The sequence below is a fragment of the Nicotiana sylvestris genome, chromosome 2 (assembly GCF_000393655.2).
Source record: "Nicotiana sylvestris chromosome 2, ASM39365v2, whole genome shotgun sequence".
Classification (NCBI taxonomy): domain Eukaryota; kingdom Viridiplantae; phylum Streptophyta; class Magnoliopsida; order Solanales; family Solanaceae; genus Nicotiana; species Nicotiana sylvestris.
In genome coordinates, this window is record NC_091058.1 from 101705394 (window position 1) to 101711503 (window position 6110).

Consider the following 6110-nt stretch of genomic DNA (forward strand, 5'->3'; position numbering starts at 1 on the left):
CGGGGCATTTTGGAACTTGTTGAAATTGCAGAAAAATTGTAGCATCCCAGTTCTGGTTTCCTTCTTTGCATTCGTGAGTAGGGTCTATCGTTCGTGAAAAGGAGATGGGGCTAGGGGAGAATTAATGCTTCGCGTTCGCGAAGGTTCTCCCACGTTCGCGAAGCTGGGAGGTTTCATACCTACGCGTTCGTGATGATGTTCTCGTGTTCGTGTAGGATGAGGAGGCTTTGCATCGCATTCGCGTCCTATGTATTGCGTTCTCTATGAAGGAATATGGTCCCAAGAGAATTTGTGCTTCGCGAACGCGAGGGGCCTTCCGCGTTCGCGAAGAAAGGATATCTAGGCAGTATTTAAATAGCTCATCTGCGACCCTTCTTTATTTTTCCACCATTTTTGAATGGGATTGAAGCTTTTGAGGGTGATTTTTGAGGAAACCAAATGGGAATCACTTGGAGGTAACATTGTTGACTTCATAACTCGTTTATATGTAATTAAAGGTCTAATTAGTGGTGAAAAAATTGGGAAAAATGGGTAATTAGGGCTTGAGATTAAGAGACCTTAACATGGGTATTTGAGCGGTCAACTGAACTCCGATTTCAGTATTCTTGTTAGGTATAGACTCGTAAGAGTATGAGGATTCTGAAAATATAAAATTTACCCGATTCCGAGACATGGGCCCGAGGGGTGTTTTGGTCATTTTACCTAATTTCGCGTATTAGCTTAGAATTTAATTGTAGAATCAGTTACTTGAAGTGTTATTTACATTATGCAATTGAATTGAATAGATTTGGTCCTTTTGGAGTCGAGTACTCGTGGCAAGAACGCAGTTTCGGGTTGACTTTTGAGCCGGTTCGAGGTAAGTGGCTTGCCTAACCTTGTGTGGGGGATATTTCCCTTAGGATTTGGTATTGTGGTAATTAAAATGCCTTGTACGTGAGGTGATGAGTGCGTACTTGTGCTAATTGTTGAAAATCATGTTTTCACTTAAGTACCTTTAATTGTGTTTTTCTTTCCTGCTTACTCTACTTGAAATTTAAATCTGTTGTTAGTTTAGAAAGACATGTTTAATTTACTTAATTGCTTTATTGCTTAAACTGCCGTAATTGTATTATGTGAAGCATATTAGGTTAGAATTGCCTGTTTTACTTGGTACGAAATTTAGACATTCAAAGGCTTGTGATCATGAGATTCCGGGTTTTAGGAAATATTTTTAGATTTCGAGAGTTATTATTGTATATGCCTAGCGGCACTTTTAAATACTATTTTATTTCACTATTTTGTTTTTATTATTTCTTCCACAAATTAGTTTATTTTCTGTATTGTTAGACTTACTTAGTCGTAGAGACTAGGTGCCGTCACGATGGTTCACGGAGGGCGAACCGGGGTCGTGACAAGTTGGTATCAGAGCTCTAGGTTCATAGGAATCATGAATCACAAGCCGGTTTATTAGAGTCTCGTTGATTGGTACGGAGACTTCTGTACTTATCTGCGAGAGGCTAGGTAACTATTAGGAAAATTCCACTTCATTTGATTTCCTTGTCGTGCGAGATTTTGATATCACAATTCTAAACTTTTGTCTTCTATTGTCTCACAGATGGTGAGGACACGCGCTACCCGAGATGATCAGGCACCTGCGCCCCCTACTACAGCCATCAAAGGCCAGGGTCGGGGTAGAGGCCGAGGACGCGCACGTGGTGCAGCCAGAGCACCTGTGCGAGCTGCCACCAAGGTACCACCAGCAATTCCAACCGGAGTCTAGGCACCTGACACGCCTACTGCTACTACTACTCTAGCACTTCAGGAGACTCTGGGACAATTCATGAGCATGTACACCACTTTGGCTTAGGAAGGGCTGATTCCCCTTACTGCAGCTACATCTCAGGTCAGGGAAGGAGCATAGACTCCCACCGCCCGCACTCCTGAGCAGCGAGTGCATGCAGATCAAGATCCCGAGGTTATTTCTGCACCGCCTGCAGCCCCAAGTCAGCCCGAGGACAGGGCAGCGGTTTCAGAGGATGGGCAGCGGTTTCAGAGGATGAGCAGCGAAGGCTTGAGAGGTTCACGAAGTATGATCCTCCTGTATTCAGTGGGTTAGCCTCAGATGATTCCCTGGGATTTTTGGAGGTGTGCCACCGTATCCTCCGCACTATGGGTATATAAGGATCGAGTAGGGTGTCTTTCACTGCCTTCCAGCTTCGAGGAGTCGCCTATGAGTGGTGGCGCACCTATGAGTTAGACAGTCCGGATGAGGAAGCTTCACTGACTTGGACTCGATTTTTAGATATGCTTCTGAGGGAGTTTGTTCCTTAGAGCCTCAGGGATGTATAGCGCACAGAGTTTAAGCATTTGCGCCAGGGTGCTATGACTGTCTTGGAGTATGCTGTCTGTTATACTAGTTTGGCTAGACATGCCCCAGCCTTGGTTTCTACTATTCGTGAGAAGGTTCGCCGGTTTATTGAGGGGCTTATTCCTAGCATCAGGTATAGCATGGCTCGTGAGTTAGAGATGGATATTTCCTATCAGCAGGTGGTGAGCATTGCTAGGAGGATTGAGGGTATGCATGCTAGAGAGAGAGAAGGGAGCGAGGCTAAGAGGTCCCGAGAGTCGGGCTATTATTCGGGTGCCCGTGCCCCAGCTACAGGTCATTATGGTAGGGTTATATGAGTTGCCCTGTTCATTCATCTCTTCTAGCAGCCAGTGGTATTCCAGCTTCTCCTAGGCCTTAGGAGCCTTATTATGCACCTCCGGTATCTAGCACGCCTCCTGCGCGGGGTGCTTTCAGAGGTTAGTCTAGCAGACCTGGCCCAAGCCAGTCACAACCGCTACGTCCTCCCAGAGCTTGTTTTGAGTGTGGTGACACACGCCATGTGGTGAGGGATTGCCCTAGACTTGGGAGGAGTGCGCCTCCATAGACTTCTCAACCACAACGTGCCCCACAAAGTTCTCAGGCTATGGTTACAGCTCTAGTTGCTACCCCACCTGCTCAACCAACTAGAGGTGGAGGTCGGGGAGGTAAAGGTCACCCTAGATGGGAGGCTAGGCCCGATACTATGCCCTTCCTACCCATACCGAGGTTGTTGCCTCCGATTTTGTCATCACAGGTATTATACTGGTTTGTCACAGAGATGCATCGATTCTATTCGATCTAGGCTCCACTTACTCTTATGTGTCTTCTTATTTTGCTCCGCATTTGGGTGTATTTTGGGATTCTTTAAGTTCCCTTTTTTATGTTCCTACTCGTGGGAGATTCTCTTGTTGTGGACCCCGTTTATCGGTCGTGTTTGGTTGGTCTTAGTAGTTTTGAGACTAGAGCCGATTTATTGTTACTCAGCATGGTAGATTTTGATATTATCTTAGGCATGGACTGGTTGTCGCCCCATTATGCTATTCTTAATTGTCATGCCAAAACCGTGATGCTGGTTATGCTAGGTGTACCGCGTGTTGAGTGGAGGGGTACTTTAGATCACACTCCCAGTAGATTTATTTCTTTCCTTAAGGCTCAGCGAATGGTTGAGAAGTGGTGCGATGTGTATTTAGCTTATGTGAGAGATGTCAGTATTGATACCCCTTCAGTTGATTCTGTCCCAGTAGTACAGGATTTTCCTGATGTGTTTCCAGCTGATCTTCCGGGTATGTCGCCTAATAGAGATATTAATTTTGGCATTGATATGTTGCCGGGCACTCAGCCCATTTCTATTCCTCCGTATCGTATGGCTCCTCCTAAGTTGAAGGAGTTGAAGGATCAGTTACAGGAATTGCTTGATAAGGGTTTTATTAGGCCCAGTGTATCACCTTGGGGGTGCTCCTGTCTTGTTTGTGAAGAAAAATGATGGTTCTATGTGTATGTGTATTGATTATCGCCAGTTGAACAAAGTTACAATGAAGAACCGTTATCCTTTGCCTCATATTGATGATCTGTTTGACCAGCTTTAGGGTGCACGAGTGTTTTCTAAGATTGACTTACGCTCAGGTTACCATCAGTTGAAGATTTGGGAGCCAAATATCTCGAAGACTGCTTTCAGGACTCGGTATGGTCATTACGAGTTCCTTGTTATGTCATTTGGGCTGACCAATGCCCCAACAGCCTTTATGCATTTGGTGTACAGTGTGTTCCAGCCGTATCTTGACTCGTTCGTCATTGTCTTTATTGATGATATTCTGGTGTATTCCCGGAGCCGGGAAGATCATGAGCAGCACTTGAGGACAGTGCTTCAGACCTTGAGAGAAAAGAAGTTATATGCTAAGTTCTCGAAATGTGAGTTTTGGTTGGATTACGTAGCATTCTTAGGCCATGTGGTGTCGAGTGAGGGTATTCAGGTGGATCCGAAGAAAGTAGAGGCAGTGCAGAGTTGGCCCAGACCATCGTCAGCTACAGAGATCCACAGTTTTCTTGGCTTGGCGGGTTATTACCATCGTTTTGTTGAGGGGTTTTCATCAATTGCAGCCCCTATGACCAGATTGACCCAGAATGGTGCTCCCTTCCAGTGGACGGAAGATTGTGAGGCGAGCTTCCAGAAGCTCAAGACAGCTCTGACTACAACCCCAATTTTGATATTGCCTATAGGTTCAAGGTCTTACACTATTTATTGTGATGCCTCGAGGATTGGCCTTGGAGCGGTTTTGATGCAGGACGGTAGGGTGATTGGTACGCGTTTAGACAGTTGAAGGTGCATGAGAAGAATTACCCTGTTCATGATCTCGAGTTAGCTGCCATTGTTCACGCCTTGAAGATTTGGCGCCATTATTTGTACGGTGTGCCTTGTGAGATTTATACTGATCATCGGAGCTTGCAACACCTGTTCAAGAAAAAGGATCTAAACTTGCTCCAGAGGAGGTGGTTAGAGTTGCTGAAGGACTATGATATCACTATTTTGTACCACCCGGGCAAGGCCAATATGGCGGCTGATGCCTTGAGTCATTGGGCAGAGAGTTTGGCTTATTTACCAGCATCGGAGAGGCCTATGGCGATGGATGTTCAGGCCTTAGCCAGCCAGTTTGTGAGATTGGATCTTTCGGAGCCAAGTCAGGTTCTAGCTTGCGTGGTTTCTCGGTCTTCCTTATTTGATTGTATCAGGGAGCATCAGTATGATGACCCTCATTTGCTTGTCCTCAAGGACAAGGTTCAGCATGGTGATGCCAGAGATGTGACCATTGGTGATGACGGGGTATTGAGGATGCAGGGTCAGATTTGTGTAACCAATGTTGATGGGCTTTGGGAGTTGATTCTAGAGGAGACCCATAGTTCGCGGTATTCCATTCATCCAGGTGCCGCGAAGATGTATCAGGATTTGAGACAGCACTACTGGTGGAGGCGGATGAAGAAAGATATAGTTAGATTTGTATCTCGGTGCCTCTGTCAGTAGGTGAAGCATGAGCACCAGAGACCGGGTGGGTTGCTTCAGCAGATAGAGATCCCGGAGTGGAAGTGGGAGCGGATCACCATGGACTTTGTAGTTGGGCTCCTACGGACTTTGAGAAAGTTCGATGCTATTCGGGTGATTGTGGATGGGCTGACTAAGTCCGCTCACTTCATTCCTGTATGTACTACTTATTCTTCGGAATGGTTGGCGGAGATTTATATCCGGGAGATTGTTCGTCTACATGGTATTCTAGTTTCCATCATTTCCGATAGGGGTACTCAGTTCATATCACAATTTTGGAGGGCCGTTCAGCATGAGTTGGGTACTCTAGTGGAGTTGAGTACAATATTTTACCCTCAGACGGACGGACAGTCCGAGCGCACTATTCAGATTCTTGAGGATATGCTATGTGCGTATGTGATTGAGTTTGGAGGGTCTTGGGATCAGTTCTTGCCATTGGCGGAGTTTGCCTACAATAACAGCTATCAGTCCAGCATTCAGATGGAAGCGTATGAGGCTTTATATGGTAGGCGATGTAGATCCCCAGTGGGTTGGTTTGAGCCGGGTGAGGCCAGATTATTGGGCACAGACTTGGTTCAGGATGCTTTGGAGAAGGTTAAAGTGATTCAAGATAGACTCCGTACAGCCCATTCAAGACAGAAGATCTACGCAAACCGGAAGGTTTATGATGTTTCCTATATGGTTGGAGAGCGGGTTCTGCTTCGGGTTTCGCCTATGAAGGGCGTTATG